The sequence below is a fragment of the Symphalangus syndactylus genome, chromosome 3 (assembly GCF_028878055.3).
Source record: "Symphalangus syndactylus isolate Jambi chromosome 3, NHGRI_mSymSyn1-v2.1_pri, whole genome shotgun sequence".
Classification (NCBI taxonomy): Eukaryota; Metazoa; Chordata; class Mammalia; order Primates; family Hylobatidae; genus Symphalangus; species Symphalangus syndactylus.
Window position 1 is genome coordinate 36,149,732 of NC_072425.2, and position 19,310 is coordinate 36,169,041.

General features: G+C 42.4%; 1 pseudogene; it reads right to left on the reverse strand.

Annotated features, from left to right (window-relative positions):
• Positions 1-4,018: 4,018 nt before the first annotated feature.
• On the reverse strand, positions 4,019-4,284 carry LOC129479053 (ATP synthase subunit f, mitochondrial-like; annotated as a pseudogene).
• Between the last annotated feature and the right edge of the window lie 15,026 nt (positions 4,285-19,310).

The window sequence follows — 19,310 nt, forward strand, 5'->3', positions numbered from 1 at the left end:
TTGGTAAACTAGTGTAAGAACCTGCAAAAGGTGGCTCCTATTTGCATTTTATTCTTTCTTTCATCATCCTGGAATGACTTTTGTGGACATCTATGACTTTCTTCATTTTCACCCCTGGAAACAAGACTCTGCCTCAGGATGCCTCCACTCATGTTTTGAATGTGTCCATAGAATCTTAAGAAATACTGCTCCAATGATTGCACTACATTTTTCTTTTCTTTTCTTTTTTACTTTTAGGTTCAGAGGTACAAGTGCAGGCTTTTTATATAGGTAAACTTGTGTCACAGGAATTTGTTGTACAGATTATTTTGTCACCCAGGTACTAAGCCTAGTACCCAATAGTTATTTTTTCTGCTCCTCTCCCTCCTCCCAACCTTAAGTAGACCCCAGTGTCTGTTGTACCCTTTGCGTCCATGAGTCCTTGTCATTTAGCTCCCACTTATGAGAACATGTGGTATTTGAGTTTCTGTTCCTATGTTAGTTTGCTAAGGCTGATGGCCTCCAGCTCCATCCATGTGCCTGAAAAAGGAATGATCTCATTCTTTTTTATGGATGCATAGTATTCCATGGTGTGTATGTACCATATTTTCTTTGTCCAATCTGTCATTGATGGGCATTTACATTGGTTCCATGCCTTTGCTATTGTGACTAGTGCTGCAATGAACATTCACATGCATGTGTCTTTATGGTAGAATGATTTATATTTCTCTAGGTGTATACCCAGTAATGGGATTGTTAGGCCAAATGGTAGTTCTGTTTTTAGCTCTTTGAGGAATTGCCATACTACTTTTCACAAGGGTTGAACTAATTTACACTTCCATTAACAGTGTATAAGTGTTCTCTTTTCACCACAACCTCACCAGCATCTGTTACTTTTTGACTTTTTAGTAACAGCCGTTTACATTGGTGTGAGATGGAATCTCATTATGGTTTTGATTTTCATTTCCCTAATGATCAGTTGTACACAGTTTTCATTTCTCTCAGTGCCTGATGTCTACTTCAGTTTCTACAGAGTTGGATTGTGGGAACCATTTGTCAATGCTGTGTTAAAATCCCTTAGACACCTGTCTAAGCCTGGCCCAAAGTACTAGCCCAGGATCCTGGTCCCCAGGAAGTACAAAGAGAGAGTCACTTGGGAGTCCTTGGATTTTCCACATCTGGTAATGGACATGGGAGAAACAGGAGAGAAGGGAAAAACTGTCTATTCCCTATAGTTACTGCTGTACCATTCCAAAAAGTGATAAGAGGAGGCCATGGACATGAACCTTTTTTACTCACACCATGTCTGACACCAAATGTGTGGGATTTCCCTTAATTTTTCACACCAACCAATTTAACAACTCTTTAGACATCAACTGGATGTCCTGCAATTCAATTCAATCCAAACATTAAGTACTTAGAGTTGGCACAGACCCCACAGGTTAAGGGCTCAGTCCTATAAAACTGTCCCCCATGCTGGGCGAGGCATCAGAGCCCCAGCATTGAGAAGTAGTGGACTTGTGGGTTGGTAAGAAGAATTACTGACAACAGTATAGGTTTGAAAAGTAAAGTTTGTTAAAGAAAAAACTCCGCAGAAGACTGCAATAGAGGCCAGTCATGGTGGCTCACACCTGTAATCCCAGCACTTTGGGAGGCCAGGGTGGGTGGATCACTTGAGGTCAGGAGTTTGAGACCAGCCTGGCCAACGTGGCGAAACCCCGACTCTATTAAAAATACAAAATTTAGCTGGGTGTGGTGGTGGGCACCTGTAATCCCAGCTACTTGGGAGGCTGAGGCACGAGAATTGCTTGAACCCAGGAGGCAGAGGTTGCAGTGAGCTGAGATCGTGCCACTGCACTCTAGCCTGGGCCACAGAGTGAGACTCCATCTCAAAAATAAATAATAAAAAAAATAAAATTTATAAAAAGATGAGTGCAACTTGGTGCCTTAGTGAGAGGACTGAGCGTGCCACGGTGGATTTTTTCCTTAGGAGCATTTATGGACCTTAAAGCGGGAGCTTAAGGATAATTTGGACCATGTTAGACACATAGGTCATGATAAATGCTTATATGTGTAGACATTTTCGTGCCCTGATGTCAGCAAGGGTTGTGCAAACGAGTTTTGGCATAGCATTCCGGAGATGTATAGGAATTCTAGTTTCTTATAAATTTTGTGGGGGAAAGACCTGGTACCAGTGCCTGCTTTACTTAATAGGGAAGTCTAGTTACTTCTGATTTCCCCACATAAAAAGTTTTGCCTCCGGATGGCCCGTTTGATAGTCACCAGGTGGTCTTCGTTTCCTTCTAAATTCCTCAGATAAGGAGTTTTTGTCTCGGGGGCCTCTTCAGTGGTCACCAGGTGATTGCGCTCTCCTCACCCCGCTTCAGAAGGTAGTTACAGGTCCCAGGTTTCCACCTGCACTTCTGACCAACCGCCTATAAATTGGGGGTTCCTGTGACCCCCTCTTCAGGTTTGGTAATTTGCTACAGTGACTCATAAAATCAGGAAGGTGCCTTGCTTACTATTACTAGCTTATTACACAGGATACGACTCAAAAACAGCCAAATGGGAGAGAGGTAGAGCATAGGGCGAGGTATAGGGAAGGGGTGTGGAGCTTCTGTGCCCTGTTGGAGTGTACCACCTTTCTAGCGCCTCCGTGTGGTCACCAACTCCAGCTCTCCAAACCCTGTCACTTCAGGGTTTTTATGGATGCCTCCTCTCTTAGGCATGATTGATTAAATCAATGGTTGTTTGTGATTAGCTCAATCTGTAGCTCCTTTCCTCTCCCTCGAGGTCTGAGGGTAGAGAGGGAGGCTGAAATTTCCAAACCTCCGATCATCCTTGGTCTTTCTGGCAACCAGCCCCCATCCTGAAGCTACCTAGGGGACCCCACTAGCAGTCTTTCATTAGCATACAAAAGAAACTCTCATCACCCAAAAGATTCTTTTTTTTTTTTTTTGAGACGGAGTCTTGCTGTGTCACCAGGCTAGAGTGCAGTGGCGCGATCTCGGCTCACTGCAAGCTCCGCCTCCCGGGTTCACGCCATTCTCCTGCCTCAGCCTCTCGGAGTAGCTGGGACTACAGGCGCCTGCCACCACGCCCGGCTAACTTTTTGTATTTTTAGTAGAGACGGGGTTTCATCGTGTTAGCCAGGATGGTCTCGATCTCCTGACCTCATGATCCACCTGCCTCGGCCTCCCAAAGTGCTGGGATTACAGGCGTGAGCCACCGCACCCGGCCTCATCACCCAAAAGATTCTAAGGGTTTAGGAGCTGTACGCCAGGAGCCAGGGACAAAGGCCAGAGGTTTATTTATTTATTTTATTATATCACAGTGGACAAGTAGGAAATGGGAACTGGATGAGAGTTTTAGAAATAATCTGTAGGAGTGCAAAGATCAGTAATAAACCCAATTTAGTCAACATTTTTTAGTTGAGAAAACAGAAGCCCATGGTTGGGAAGTGACTTGACCAAGGACACACAGCTGATAAATGGAGGAGCTGAGACCACTGTCACATTTTCCAATTTCTGGTCTTGCACTCTCTCCACGTTATCGAAGCCTCTAGTTCAGCTACGTGCAACTCAGCACATCCAAAGCCTTTGCACTGCGTGCTCTTTAATCCTTTAAGAATCTCTTAAAGAGGAACAGACTTGTCTGCGGGTGCCGGTGACCTGGCATGAGCATTCCTTTTGCGGGAACAGTGTTAAGCTCTCTACAAAGAGCAGGTGTGAGTCACCTCCAGTCCCAGCCAAGCCAGCATCTCTCACAATATTGTGGAAAAAGGCCCCACGTATCAAAACTGTCTTTTTAGAAAACAGCCAGATTTGTGCTCTGAGAAGAGCTCTGGCCTTGGTCTGAGCTCCCAGGGATCCCTCTTTGGGCCTCAGCTTTTCTTTTTTAACCAGTCATCTGTTATGTGGAGGTTAATTCCCATTAGGATATAAAAGGATTCAGCAAGGATCACGTTCCTCAAGGACAGGCGTGAGCAGAGGAGGTCGTGGTCAGGGCAGCAGAGCGTGCCGTCCGTGCAGGCCCCTCTTCAGTGGTACTTGCATAGGCGCTCATGCTTGAGCTCCTTGTGGGAAAGGCAGTAGCTGAAGGGCATGTAAGCTGCCAGTACCGTGGAAACCCCTGAGACACCCTTTCTTCACGTCGATGTACTTGTTGTAGTACCAGTAGAAACCTCTTTGAAATGCTCCAGCAATGCCAGTAGGGGTGAAATCTCGCATCAGTATCCAGCTTTGGCAGCTCCACTAGTTTGACATCCAGGAGTTTCTTCTCCTTCACTGGTACAAATAATGCCATCTTGGAGGACCAGCTGTGGGGCCCAGCTTTTCTTTCAGTGTTAAGAAGCTTGAATAGCTAATTGCACCTCACCAGGAGGTCTGATGGCACTGAGGAGGCTTCCCCCAGCTAAGACCTAAATTAGTGAATGGCAAAGGCTCACAGCTAGAACAAGAAGAAGAACGTGAAGCAGGATGAAGAGCGTGGCAGAGACTGATAGTTGTCTAGGAAAACATCCCCCTTCTTCAACAGTAATGAAATTTTAGCTGGGCATATGGCTGCCCCGTTGGAGGCTTCATTACCAGTCTCCCTTGCGGCTAAGTGTGGCCGTGTGACTAAGTTCAGGCCAGTGAGGGATGCATGGAAGTGCTAAATGCAACTTCTGAGTCATCTTCAATGTAAAGAAGCTCCTTGTCCTGGAGCAGTTCTCTGTTCCTTCTTCCCTTGAGCTGAATATGAACATGCCTGTGGCCTAGCACTAACTATGCAGACAAGGACAGTGCCCTTGATGATGGCAACAGGATGGAAGGAACCTGGGTTCATCAGTGACAGCATGTAGAACAAGCATTCACCACCCTGGACCTCAGCATTGTTAGTGACAGGAACAAACCTCCATCTCCTTTGAACTATTTTTGAGGTCTTTGGATATAGTAACATATCCTTTACTCTGACTTCACAAATGAAAAGGTCTTGGCTATTTCATATTATCAAGAAGCTGTAATTTACATACCCAATTATAAATGACCAGGGATTTGACAATTCATTTATATTCCTGTTGCTTGGGGCTCAGATCATGCTTTTCCACAGAATCGATGTGACTCATGGTGACACATGTCATCCCCAGACTCAACTCATAGCCTCAGGTCGAGGTCTAAGGAGCAAGGAAAGAGAGTCATGGTAGAGATTATGATCCTCCAGTGACCAGACAACCCCATGCCCATTCTGCCTATGCTTCTGGCCTGCCTTGCCTCCAGGTTGCTGCATACCAGGTCTCAGATTGCCACCTCCCCTACAATTCAACCAAATGCCTAGCTTGGTCTCATTTCATATAGAAATAAACAAAGCAATCTGCCTGAACTGATATATGCTGACATGATTTTTATCTAAGAAAATCTATGTCATTGACTATGGTGAACTTAGAAAAGTTTGTGTTCTATACAGTACATTTATTGCAGTGTAGTTGTGGTCCACAAGCATGGTTGCATCTGTCTAGTGAATTAGGTTATCCTACTGACCACATTTACTTCCTGCAGGCAAAGTTTAAAATAGAAAGGAGAATAAGGCAGGGAAATAATTTCAAAAGGCAAGCAGACACTTGGCTGCGTAGTCCAATTGCTAGGAGACTAGATTGCATTTATGGAGTGTAGAAAGTAAGGGAGTGATCTGGAAACACAGGAGCCGGTATAAGTCTGCTTTGTACCATATACATAATAATTGGGTTCAAGAAACAGAATCCATTCTGAATACTGTAAACAGGAAGAGATTTTTAACACATGGAATCTTCCAAATTTTGCTTACCAAAATAGTTGTGAAGTGGGAGTGCTTCACATATTACCTCATTTAATCTGGAGACTATTTCTAGGAGGCAGGTAATATTATTCTCATTTTCACATGAAGATACCAAGTCTCAAAAAGTCTGGGAAATGCCCAGTTCCAACATGAAATGGGATTTGAACCATGTCTCTTTCTACAAGTTGCTGCTCTTCTCTGCTCCTCACATTCCTCCACATCTTGAGAGAAAAGGTAAAATCTAGACTATATCCCCATGGTGTTTTAATGAACCACATTAAGCATCAAATGACAAGGTTGGAAGTGAGACTTCTGTGAGTATAACTTATTTACTTTGGAACCATGTAAAGTGTTTGACATTTTTCAAAAAAATAAAATCAAGGAAAATAAAGTTAACCCTAAAATTGAAAATAAATTGAAATTAAAAAACTTAACTCTATCAAATTGGTTACATAATCACACAGAGAAAAGAATTATTCCAAGTGACTTTGGAACATGTTTGTCTTGTGTATATTCTTGGTGGGATATATTCTAAGAAAAAAAGAATTGCAAATAATTTTAAACTTCCCTCAGTAGTTTTATTATTAGAAATAATATTTGTATTATAATTTTGAAAGTATTTCATATATAATTAGGATAAAAAATAAGAATGTTAATATTGGCTGGGTGTGGTAGCTCACATCTAATCCCAGCATTTTGGGAGGCCAAGGCGGGTGGATCACTTGAGCCCAGGAGTTTGAGACTGGCCTGGGCAACATTGAAACCTCGTCTGTTATTTAAAAAAAAATTTTTTTTAATGAATGCTAATATTATTAAGATCCAAGGTTTTGATTAGGAGAGAAAGGAGATACAAATAAAATAAATGTAAACACTCTGTAATGTTAAATTTGTATAGGACATATTAATATGGACTCATGGTAAAACATTTTTTTACTTCCTCTGTTCACTTAACCTATAAAAAACGATATTCCAGTAGCAATGTTAACAGAACCTTTCCCTTACTCTTGATAGTTTTGCTGCCAGTTCTGGCAAAGTGTCATCATGTGGGTGGGAAGGGATTGGATGCCAGGCCAAGGTTGCAAGGAAGTAATTTATTTTGTTTTACTTTTTTGAGATGGGGTCTCACTCTGTCACCCAGGCTGGAGTGCAGTGGCGCCATCATGGCTCACTGCAGCCTCAACCTCCCTAGGCTCAGGTGATCCTCCCGCCTCAGTTTTTTTGTTTTGTTTTGTTGATATTTTTTTGCAGAGATGGGGTTTCATCATGTTGCCCAGGGTTGTCTCACTCCTGGGCTCAAGTGATCCATCTGCCTTGGCCTTCCAAAGTGCTAGGATTACAGGCGTGAACCACGGTACCCAGCCAGGTAAAGAAGTAATTTAGTCCTTCATTCTGCAGTTGGGGATTTTAAAGTTGTTTGCCCGTCCTCTTCCCTGGCCCTCGTCATCACTTACAGTATCTCTTGTAAAGGCCACATTGCTTACTAATGCTTTTATGTCCAAGTAGACTCTTCTGAGTGAGTATGAAGGTGGGTTCGTGTCCGATGTCTGGGTCCGTGAAAGGTGGGAAGCTGAAGTTGAAAGAGAGAATCCTGAGAGTGCAAAATCCCTGAGAATCAGCAAAAATTCCTGGGAGAACTTCTGACTTTCGAAGGCTATGTAATTGGTAGAGTCAAAGCTGAGATGACCCAAAGGGTAAAGGACAACCCAGCTAACATCTGAGTTGTAGGTGGAATAAAGAGAAAATAGCACTGCAGTTTATTTATGATTTGATGAAAGAGTAGAATTGGAAAATAGTAAGGTCCAGAGAGGTTGGAAGGATTTAGACGGCCCAGGAAGGGTGGCAAGATCTGCTTGGCTGGATGCTGTTCAGGAAGGATTGTGGATTTACTTTCCTCCTTAAGGGCCTTCTGTCACCCCCAAGGATACTGTCACTGTTCTCTATCTCCATGACATGGGCCCAGACCTCTAGTCCAGAGCACACATTCTCTGTGCTCAGTTGTCTGAGGCAGCTGTCGGATCAGCTCTGCTCAGGCGCATCTCAGCCTTGGGGCACTAGTTCTGTCCATCCTTGATGTACATTGTGAGGCTTCTGTTGATGTTCCTCTACTATTTACAGAGGAATCAAAATATAACCAACACTTAGGCCAGGCGCAGTGGTTCACACCTGTAATCCCAGAACTTTGGGAGGCCGAGGCAGGTGGATCACTGGAGGAGGTTGAGAGTTCGAGACCAGACTGGCCAACATGGCAAAATTCCATCTCTACCAGAAATACAAAAATTAGCTGGGCATGGTGGTGCATGCCTGTAATCCCAGCTACTCAGGAGGCTAAGGCAGGAGAATCGTTTGAACCTGGGAGGCGGAGGTTGCAGTGAGCCAAGATCACGCCACTGCACTCCAGCCTGTGTGACAGAGTGAGAATCCGTCTCAAAAAAAAAAAAAAAAAAAAAAGAAAAAGAATATATACAACCAACACTTAGAAAGCACAGACCCTAGGGCCAACTTCCAGCAGAGTGCAACCTTACCCTATTTCCCTTCCAAAGTTTTCTAGATCAATTATGTTGGCACAGAGAGCCACCTGGCATGGATACTCCCGAGAAAGATTAGAATATCATCAAGGAGAACAGAGCAGAGGTAGGAGTGGGAGCTGGGGTTTGTATCTGAAGCCCGCAGATCCTCTCTCTGGGTAAGGGCTCCAGGATAAAACCCTAATCCCAGTGATTCACTGGCCACAGATTGGATTATTAAGAGAGTTCGGGATACCTGTAGGAGAACTGAGTTCTTCAACTGTTAGTCATGGGCCACAGTCCCATCTTAAGGTTTCTGGGTCAAGACTTCCCCTTGTGTTAGGGCCGATAGGGAGAAAAATGCTCTGAGCCTGTGAAAGCCTCAAGTCAGGTGCTGGGGCTCAAGCTCTGTCATCAGGGGCAGGGTCCCCTGGGATGGAGTACACATTCTCCTGCAGTTCTGGGAATCTGCCCTTCATGAGAAAAGAGGGTAGGGACTGAAAAAGTCAACTGAGTATGACAGACAGAAAACCCTTCTTGAAAATTTCAAAGAAAAAGAACATATTTTAATCTACTTTAAAGTGAATAACAAGATGGATCACAGAGCTCTGTTTATTGAAGATAGAACATCAGATGACCCATGAATAATGAATGTCTAGAGCTTGCCTGGAGGGGAGAGGACAGTGAGAACTGGATCCCAGCCACTCACTCTTATCTGTCAATATCAGTGCAGAGTCAAAAAGAGAAACAGAGGCATAACATTAAAGGATAAGATTTTGTTTCATTAGTGCAAGGCTGCCCAAGGGCTAACCTTGATCTCACCTTTCTTTTTTTCTTTCTTCTTTTTTTTTTTTTTGAGATGGAGTCTCCCTCTGTCATCCAGGCTGGAGTACAGTGGTGCAATCTTGGCTCACTGCAACCTCCACCTCCCGGGTCCAAGTGATCCTCCTGTCTCAGCCTTCCAGGTAGCTGGGACTATAGGCACGCACCACCACACCTGGCTAATTTTTGTATTTTTAGTAGAGATTGGGTTTCACCATGTTGGCCAGGCTAGTCTCAAACTCCTGAGCTTGAGCAATCCACCACCCTTGGCCTCCCAAAGTAGATCTTGCCTTTCCATGAGGGCCCAGGTCCACAATCTCTGAGGACGTCAGTGCCTAGAGCAGGTCCCTGTCAGAAAACAGAGCTCTCAGAGGGGAGACTTCATGGCAGCCTGTACTGTCTGTCCATCCAAATGAAAGCGTAATGGAGCTGAGTCACCCGTCCTGCCCACCAGGGGCAGGTGGTGTGAGATACATTGGAACCATTATTAGTTTTGGAGGCAGAACTTCCAGGTCCTGATTTTCGACAAGCTGCTTAACTTCCCCAAGTTTCTGTGAAAATTTGGTTGGAAAAGTTCAGTTTCACAAAAGGTTTGAGAATTGTTTTGTTTGATACTGAAACCTTCCCTTCTGCCTATGATGCGATGGGAGTTTCAGGGTTCTGGATGTTCGGCCTATGACAGTATTTGTCATCCCCAAATAACTTCTTGGTTGAGTCTCATTACCTAGGAAATCAGCTGATTAATTCCAAGAAATTGGTAGCAAAGGAAGTTGGGTGGCACCCGGAGGAGGAGAGTAGGTACAAACTCAACAGACGGTGTAATTGCATGCGGAAGCCTCATGATGAGCAAACTGTAGCCTGGTGCTGGACTCATACCAAGGAGTGACTAAGGCTGCCAAAAAAAAAAAAAAAAAAAAAAAAAATTAAGGATAAAGACCTTAGAACTATCATAGTTAATAAACAAGGAGTATCAACAATTTAAATCTTAACTTGGCAAAGAGGAAAGAACAAAGAAATAGAGCAAAAGCACATGCAGATTGTAGCTTAATAATCTTTGGCTCCGGTCCTCTTGGGTAGTGGGTCGGGGGGAGTTGTATACATCGTGAAGTCACCAGCTTAGTCTCGAAGATCTTGGGTAGAAGGTGCCCCTTCCTGAGATCATCTGCTTCAGAATGATTACTTCAATACCTCTGTTTGAGATCTCTGTTCAAACAGCCTTTTTGTGATTCTAGTGTGGCCTAAGTCTTTATATTTGGGAGGTATAGATGTACTGTTGTGTTGTTAATAGTACCTGGTAAGGTCCTTCTAATTGAGTTTCAACAGCAGTCCTTGATGTCTGATCCACTAACAAATAAGAAAATTTGGGTTAAAATTATTCAAGATAATGCCAGAAGGACAAAGTTAATAAAATGTTTTGGTTGTTCAAAAGAAAACTCTGTTATCTGGGCATCAAATAACTTGCTAATTTTATGGAAAGGAAACACTAGTTTTACTCTTTTGGTGTATCTATATTTGCAGAAAAAATGTATAAGCCTTTTTTCTGTAATTTCAGGCATATTCTGTTTACATGGAATATAGCCTGAAATTTGTCTTTTTATCATTTATAGGATTTTTAAAAATGTTAATATATCTTTATATATGTAGATATACATAAATACACATATAACAAAATTTTAGTTTTAAGATATAATTTATCTTAGCATATTACAATAGATGTAGATATTGAATCACCATTTTTAAAAATAAAGTAATAATTCCGTAACAAACCATATTCACCATCTTGCATATACATTCATACTTTTCGGCAATTACTGGTTGAGCATCCCTAATATGAAAATCGAAAATCCGAAATGTTCCAAAATCAGAAACATTTTGAGTGCCAACATGACCCTACAAGTGGAAAATTCAATATCTGGCCTCGTGTGATAGGCTGCAGTCAAAATTTGGTTTCAGGCACAAAATTATAATATTGTATAAGATTACCTTCAGGCTGTGTGCGTAAGGTACATATGAAACTTACATGGATTTCATGTTGAGACTTGGAGTCTATCATCAGGATATCTCATTATGTATATGCAAATATTACCAAATCCCCAAACTCCAAAATCTGCAGCACTTCTGGTCCTAAGCTTTACGGATAAGGAATATTCTTTCTACATTATACTAGTATAGTCTTAATCATTTTATTAATTGCCACAATTAGACAAGGTAACCAACTTTTGTCTCCTCCAAATACGGAGAACACTACAAGGCAAGAGACCAGGAACTGCCTAGCTAAGTTTTGTTTCTTTTTAAATTTTATTATATTTTTTTATTTTAATAGGTTTTTGGTGAACAGGTGGTGTTTGGTTACATTAATAAGTTCTTTAGTGGTGATTTCTGAGATTTTGGTGCACCAATCACCCAAGCATGTACACTGTACCAATGTATAGACTTTTCTCCCTCAAACCCCTCCCACCCTTTCTCCTGAGTCTACAAAGTCCATTGTATCACTTTTGGCCTTTGCGTCCTTATAGCTCAGCTGCCACTTATGAGTGAGAACATACAATGTTTGGTTTTCCATTCCTGAGTTATTTCACTTAGACTAATTATCTCCAGTTCCATCCAGGTGCTGTGAATGCCATTATTTTGTTCCTTTTTATGGCTGAGTAGTACTCCATGGTGTGTGTGTGTGTGTGCACGTGTGTGTATGCACCGCATTTTCTTACTAGTTGATTGATGGGCATTTTGGCTGGTTCTATATTTTTGCAGTTGTGAATTGTGTGCTATAAACATGTGTCTGCAAGTATCTTTTTCGTATAATTACTTCTTTTCCTTTGGGTAGATACCCAGGAGTGGGATTGCTGGATCAAATGGTAGATCTACTTTCAGTTCTTTAAGGAATCTCCACACTTTTTCCATAGTGGTTGTACTAGTTTACTTTCCCACCAATGGTGTAAAAGTGTTGGCTTTTCACCACATCCATGCCAACATCTATTATTGTTTAAGTTTTTGTTTATGGCCATTCTTGCAGGAGTAAGGTGGTATCACGTTGTGGTTTTGGTTTGCATTTCCCTGATTATTAGTGACCTTAAGCATTTTTTCCATCTGTTTCTTGGCCATTTGTATATCTTCTTTCAAGAATTGTCAATTCATGTCCTTAGCCCAATTTTTGATGGGATTGTTTTTTTCTTTGATGATTTGAGATCTTTGTAGATTCTGGGTATTAGTCCTTTGTCAGAAGTAGAGATTGCAAATATTTTCTCCCACTCTGTGGGCTGTCTGTTTACTTTGCTGATTGTTTCTTTTGCTGTGCGGAAGCTTTTTAGTTTAATGAAGTCCCATCTATTTAACTTTGGTTTTTGGTGCATTTGCTTTTGGGTTCTTGGTTATGAAGGCTTTGTCTAAGCCAGTGTCTAGAAGGGCTTTTTTAACGTTAACTTCATAGATTTTTTATGGTTTCAGGTTTTAGATTTACATTCTTAATCCATCTTGAGTTGATTTTTGCATAAGGTGAGAGATGGGGATCCAGTTTTGTTCTCCTATATGTGGCTTGCCAATTATCCTGCACCATTTATTGAATAGGGTGTCCTTTCCCCATTTTATGTTTTTGTTTGCTCTGTCAAGCCTAGCTAACTTTTCATGAGTTCGCATTTTTATTACCTTTTACCTTTTCAGGCAGCAGAATGAACACGTTATCTAAAGGCAATTACACATTCTATTAATCTATAGCCTTTATATAATGTATATAAGTAACAATAAATTAAAACTGTATATATGTTTTATTTTTTTTTTTTAGCTTAGAAACTGTTCAGGAATCCAAATATATATCAAGTAAGCTAACATTTTCCAAGATTGTAAAATTTTAACTAATATTTGGAAATTACAATTTTAACTAAAACGTAAATTCTCATGATTTGTAGTATTGTAAGAATTTTACAAGATCAAAACCATTTTAAAAGACATCTGTGCTATGATTTCACCTAAAAGCAATTTTATATTTTGTAAGCTTAAAAAATTTGTTCCAACAGTGATCCCTTTCTTGTTCCATAAAGTCTGTATAGGAAATTCCAAAAGTTTAAATCTTGAGGAGTTTAAATCTTGAGAAGTTATAAATATTGTGTAATATTGAAACTACAAAGTTATAAATATTAATATATATAAGACTGTATCAGTCATATAAATTAGAATATTGTCTTAGCATTATTTTATAATAAAATGAGGGCAATATAGATACTGAGTTATCTTTGATCAACATAAACAACTCATTCCAATTTGTCCAAAATTTATCAGAAATATTACAGGATACTTTAAAAATATATTTTATAAACTGTATTCATGAGACAGATGTTAAATTTTAAAATCATATTTAAAATCATTTATATTGAAGCTAAGATGTTTTCTCTCATAACTACAGTAACAAAGCCTATTAATTTTTTTTTTGTTGAGACGGAGTCTCGCTCTGTCGCCCAGGCTGGAGTGCAGTGGCACGATCTCAGCTCACTGCAAGCTCTGCCTCCCGGGTTCACGCCACTCTCCTGCCTCAGCCTCTCCGAGTAGCTGGGACTACAGGCGCCCGCCACCACGCCCGGCTAATTCTTTTTTGTATTTTTAGTAGAGACGGGGTTTCACCGTGGTCTCGATCTCCTGACCTCGTGATCCCCCCTCCTCGGCCTCCCAAAGTGCTGGGATTACAAGCGTGAGCCACCACGCCCGGCCTACCTATTAATTTTTAAATACATTTATGTACTTTTTATTTTTCCCTGAGCAGAGAACACCAGTGATATTTGTCTACTTTTTTTTTTTTTTTTTGAGATGGAGTCTTGCTGTCACCTAGGCTGGAGGATGTTTATTTACTTTTTTAATGAAAAAGGAAGTTTAACTTTTTAATGACATTGTTGACTACCCAGTGTGTACCATAATAACAATGTGTTTTTTTTTTTTTTTTTCTGAGCAGTTAATTTTTACAGTTTCTCAAGTGACAAGTGAGGGGAAGGGAGAAGGATAGAACAATATGAAGTTATTACTGTAAGAGGTTATTTTTCCTTCCATAACAAGAAGGGAGAAAATTTAGACGCAGGGACCCCTTTTCTCATCTATACATAGACACAAAAGAGAAAGTCATTATAGCCAGTTTAAACGGTAACCCCAGCCCTCAACAATTTTATCAAAACATACAATTAAAAGCCGGTGCTTATTAATCCTCAAAGAATGGAGATGGAGGGGAAATCTCCTACATGAATTACAGTGATCTCCTTCTAGATGGACCAGACGTATAATCTCCTCTTGAGGGTCTCTTTGCCCTTTTTGCCTCGGGTACTTCTCAAATGAACATCCTTGTTCATGTCAAAGTTCTCTAAGTGGCCACTATAGTTCTAACTCATCCTCAGTGAAGTTATGTGAGGAGGCAGCACGAGCTTGATAGCAGAGAAGCCCAGGAGAAAGTGCTTGACTGTTGATCAAAGGTAAAATATTACTTGTGTTTCCTACCCTCACCCCAAGGTTAAACTGCCTCTACTTGCTGACCTGAGAAGTTAGCAGCCACTTGGCACAGACTGTGTGGAGAGATCTTTCCCAAAGCCAATTTCTCACACCCAGGGAAGCCTGGAGGAAGTTCTCTTACATGAACAGAAGATAGGGACACACAGAAGGCAGGAGACAGTGTTAAAAGACAAATTTCACCAAGAGACACCAAAGTCTGTTTGGAAACCGAACATTTCAGGAAACAAATAATAAACCTCGTACTGAACAGCCAAAGAAATAAGCAGAGCCTAAATTCAGTGTAAAACCACACAATTAAAGACAGAGAGAACTTGAACTTGACTCATGGAGTCTCAGATGTGCACATTATTACTGAGTTAAGGTGGCCAATCCATGGTATTGGGGTTCTTGGCCAAATCTCAAAGGAAACTTGTATGTCTTCACCTGGCCAGCCTCAGTCTACCAGGAGCAAACTTTTACAGTCTGACAAATTCAGGCTTATTGGCTCATTGCAACGAGCGAGATCACACACCACAAGAACCATGGACTGTATCACCAAGAAAGGGCAAAGTTATGATACGATTTTGCGGAAGGGTGGCATTTAGGTGAAGCTGAGATGAAGTGGTATTTTGGTAGGTGACAGCAAAGCAGGGCTGCGTGTAAAGGGACAACATCAGGTCTGAATGGCAAAGTAGACACAAGGTCTCTTTTCCTTAGAAACAAATCAAGATGTGAAATGTTAGGTCCAAAAGCCCCTTAACAGGATCTGTACCTGAGTTGAAAATGAAGGCTGCTCCTCTGTGTCAAAGTGAAATAGATCTTGCAGCCAAGAGTGAGAGGTTTTGTTCTTACTGAAATGATTTCAAAAACAAAGTTTCTGATAAACCAGGATTTTAGAAAACTAGATTTCTTAGTACCAAAGTAGTAGTCATGCTACAGTAGGCATGTTAGTAAGTGTCATTAGGTGGCTTCACAGCTGCAGTGTTTCCTTGGGAGAAATAGAATTTTCTGATAACTTTGCAGCTGGCTTTATCTGCATCTGTTTTCCCAGCCTGATGAATGGCATAGCAAAATTTCATATTCTCAGGTTAAATGGATTTTCACTTTCCCAACATGTAGCCCAGTCTCCTGCTTTATCAGCTTGTGGAACTTTCCAGAAAAGCTGTGGTGACATGGGACCTTTTCTGGAGGTTATTACTCTCTTCCTTTCTTTCCTGTTTCCCTCTTCCTGGCATGGGCTGTGAAATTTTAGGACCCTGGGCCCCCCTGGGGTTGTTCCTGAAAAAGGAATCCCTAAGGAGCACAACCTGAAAGCAAGCCTTGGGGTGAGGGAGACACAGGAATCAGTATTAGTCTAAGATGGGGGAGAATGGGAGGGGCCAGCATGCAGTGTGCTTCAGGTGCCAACCCCTGCCAGACCCTCTTGTTCCTACTTTGTTTCTGGCTGAAGCTTGCAGCTTCTTGCAGCCACTTGGGCAAGCTCCCTGATTAACACGGTTTTGCTAACTGTGGGTCATGATCCATGCAGGGGGATGTGTGGAAGCATGGCTGGTGGGTGACCTTGTGCTTTTGGGAAGCTGTGAAAGCTGCTGCTCCCTCTGTGTCCCCTGTGGTTCCTGGCTCCTGTGCCTGAGCTTCCAGACTCTTCCTCTGAGCCCTTTCTACCTGTGGCCTATTATCAGCCTCTCTGCCTGGGATCCTCCGAGTTGCATTTCCCTTTCTGCACCCCAGCTTGTCTCTGCCTCTGCTCCTGCCTAGGCTGGTTTCTTCTCATTGCCCCCTGCCTTTCACAATGGGTCCCACTGTCTCGCCACTCCTTCTGCCCCCATTACTGGCCTCCTCTGCCACGAGAGGCTGTATGATTGGCTCCCACATTCTCAGTCATCTCTTTTTCCACTCCCATAATGGCCTCATCTCTGCCACGGGAGTCCTCCTTACCTCATCTCTCCTAATCTTTCACATATCCTTCTTTTACCCCAACTACCAGCTTTCTCATCTTTTCAAGCAACAGATGGAAGGTCCTCCCTGCTTCTACCCCACCTCCCCCAGAGCTCTTTATTCAATCTCAACCCTTGGCACCAGGTCCCTTTTTGCCAATATGAACTGCTAAATAGTTCTCAAATTTTATTCTCCTCTCAGTTCTTACCATCACCCTGGTAGTTCAGGCCCTCATCTGTTATCAAACCATGCAGTAGCCTCCTAAATAATCTGTTTCTTCAGTTTTGTCCTTCTTAGATTCTTTCCCGTCACTACTTGGAGAACAATCCACCTAAAACAAACATGACCATGGGTTAAAATCCTTCACTGATGCTGTTCCTTCCCAAATGAAGTCTGCTGTACATTTTTCTATCCCAGTAATCAAGAAACCTCTGTTTTGCTCAGTGCTTTTACATCTGTATTCATTAAGATTTCTACCACACTCCCCAAATAGACAGGAAGCTCCTTCAGGTCAGAGGCTATGTTCTTTTTCAAGGAATTTATCCATTTCATCGAAGTTGTTGAATTTATTGGCATAGTTGTTGATACGGTTTGGCTGTGTCCCTACCCAAATCTCACCTTGAATTGTAATAATCCCCATGTGTCAAGGATGGGGTCAGGTGGAGATAATTGAATGGGGGTGGGTGGGGGGGGTGCGGGCATTTTCTCTCATACTGTTACAGTGGTAGTGAATAAGCCTCATGAGGCCTGATTGTTTTATAAATGGGAGTTCCCCAGCACAAGTTCTCATGCCTGCTTCCATGTTAAGATGTGACTTTGCTCCTTCTTAGCCTTCTACCATGATTGTGAGGCCTCTTCAGCCATATGGAACTGTGAGCCAATTAAATCTCTTTCCTTTATAAATTACCCAGTCTCAGGTATGTCTTTATTAGCAGCATGAGGACAGACTAATTACAGTAAATTGGTACCAGGTAGTGGGGTGCTGTGGCAGTGACTTTGGAACTGGGTAACAGCCAGAGGTTGCAACAGTTTGGAGGGTTCAGAAGAAGATAGGAAAATGTTGGAAAGTTTGGAACTTCCTTGAGACCTGAAGGGCTCAGAAAACAAGAATGTGTGGGAAAGTTTAGAACTTCCTAGAGACTTGTTGAATGGCTTTGGCCAAAATGCTGATAGTGATATGGACAATAAAGTCCAGGCTGAGGTGGTCTCAGATAGAGATAAGGAAGTGGAGTAAAGGTCATTCTTGCTATGCAAAAATATTGGTGACATTTTGCCCCTGCCCTAGAAATCTGTGGAACTTTGAACACGAGAGAGATGATTTAGGGTATCTGGTGGAAGAAATTTCTAAGCGGCAAAGTGTTCAAGAGGAAGCACAGGATAAAAGTTTGAAAAATTTGCAGGCTGACGATGCAGTAGAAAAGAAAACCCCTTCTTTTGAGGAGAAATTCGAGCCAGCTGCAGAAATTTGCATAAGTAATGAGCCAAATGTTAATCACCAAGACAATGGAGAAAATGTCTCCAGGGCATGTCAGAGACTTTCATGGCAGCTGCCTCCCATCACAGGCCGGGAGGCTGAGGAGGAAATAGTGGTTTTGTGGGCTGGGCCCAGGGCCTTGCTGCTTTGTGCAATTTCGGGACTTGGTGCCCTATGTCCCAGCTGTGGCTAAGAGGGTACAGCTTGGGCCACGCTTCAGAACTTGCAAACCCCAAACTTTGGCAACTTTCATGTGGTGTTGAGCCCCTGGGTGCAAAGAAGTCAAGAATTGAGGTTTGAGGTTTGGGAACCTCCACCTAGATTTCAGGGGATGTATGGAAATGCCTGAATGTCCAGGCAGAGGTGTGCTGCAGGGGCATAGCCCTCATGAAGAACCTCTGCTAGGGCAGTGTGGAAGGCAAATGTGGGGTAGGAGCTCCCACACAGAGTCCCCACTGGGGTGCTACCTGGTGGAGCTGTGAGAAGAGGGCCACCTTTCTCCAGACCCCAGAATGGTAGATCCACTGACAGCTTGCACCATGTGTTTGGAAAAGCCACAGACATTCAATGCTAGCCCATAAAAGCCATGAGGGAGGCTGTACCCTGCAAAAGCACAGGGGTGGAGTTGCCCAAGACAATGAGAGCCCACCTCTTGCATCTGTGTGACCTAGATAAGAAATAGAGTCAAAGGAGATCATTTTGGAACTTTAAGATTTGACTGCCCCACTGGGTTTTGGACTTGCATGGTGCCTGTAGCCCCTTGTTTTGGCCAATTTCTCCCATTTGGAATGGGAGGATTTATCCAATGCCTGTACCCCCCATTGTATCTAGGAAGTAACTAACTTGCTTTTGATTTTACAGGCTCATAGCTGGAAGGTACCTGTCTCAGATGAGGCTTTGGACTGTGGACTTCTGAGTTAATTTTGAAATGAGTTAAGACTTTGGGGGACTGTTGGGAAGGCATGACTGGCTTTGAAATGTGAGGACATGAGATTTGGGAGGGGCCAGGGGCAGAATTATATGTTTTGGCTCTGTGTCCCCACCCAAATCTCCCCTTTAATTGTAATAATCCCCATGTGTCAAGGGCTGGGCCAGGTGGAGATAATTGAATCATGGGGGCAGATTCCCCCATACTCTTCTCATGGTAGTGAATAAGTCTCATAAGATCTGATGGTTTTACAAATGGATGTTCCTCTGCACAAGCTCTTGCCTGCTTTCATGTAAGGTGTGACTTTGCTCCTCCTTTGCCTTCCACTATGATTGTGAGGCCTCTTCAGCCATATGAAACTGTGAGTCAATTAGAAACTTCTTTCCTTTATAAATTACCCAGTCTTGGTTAT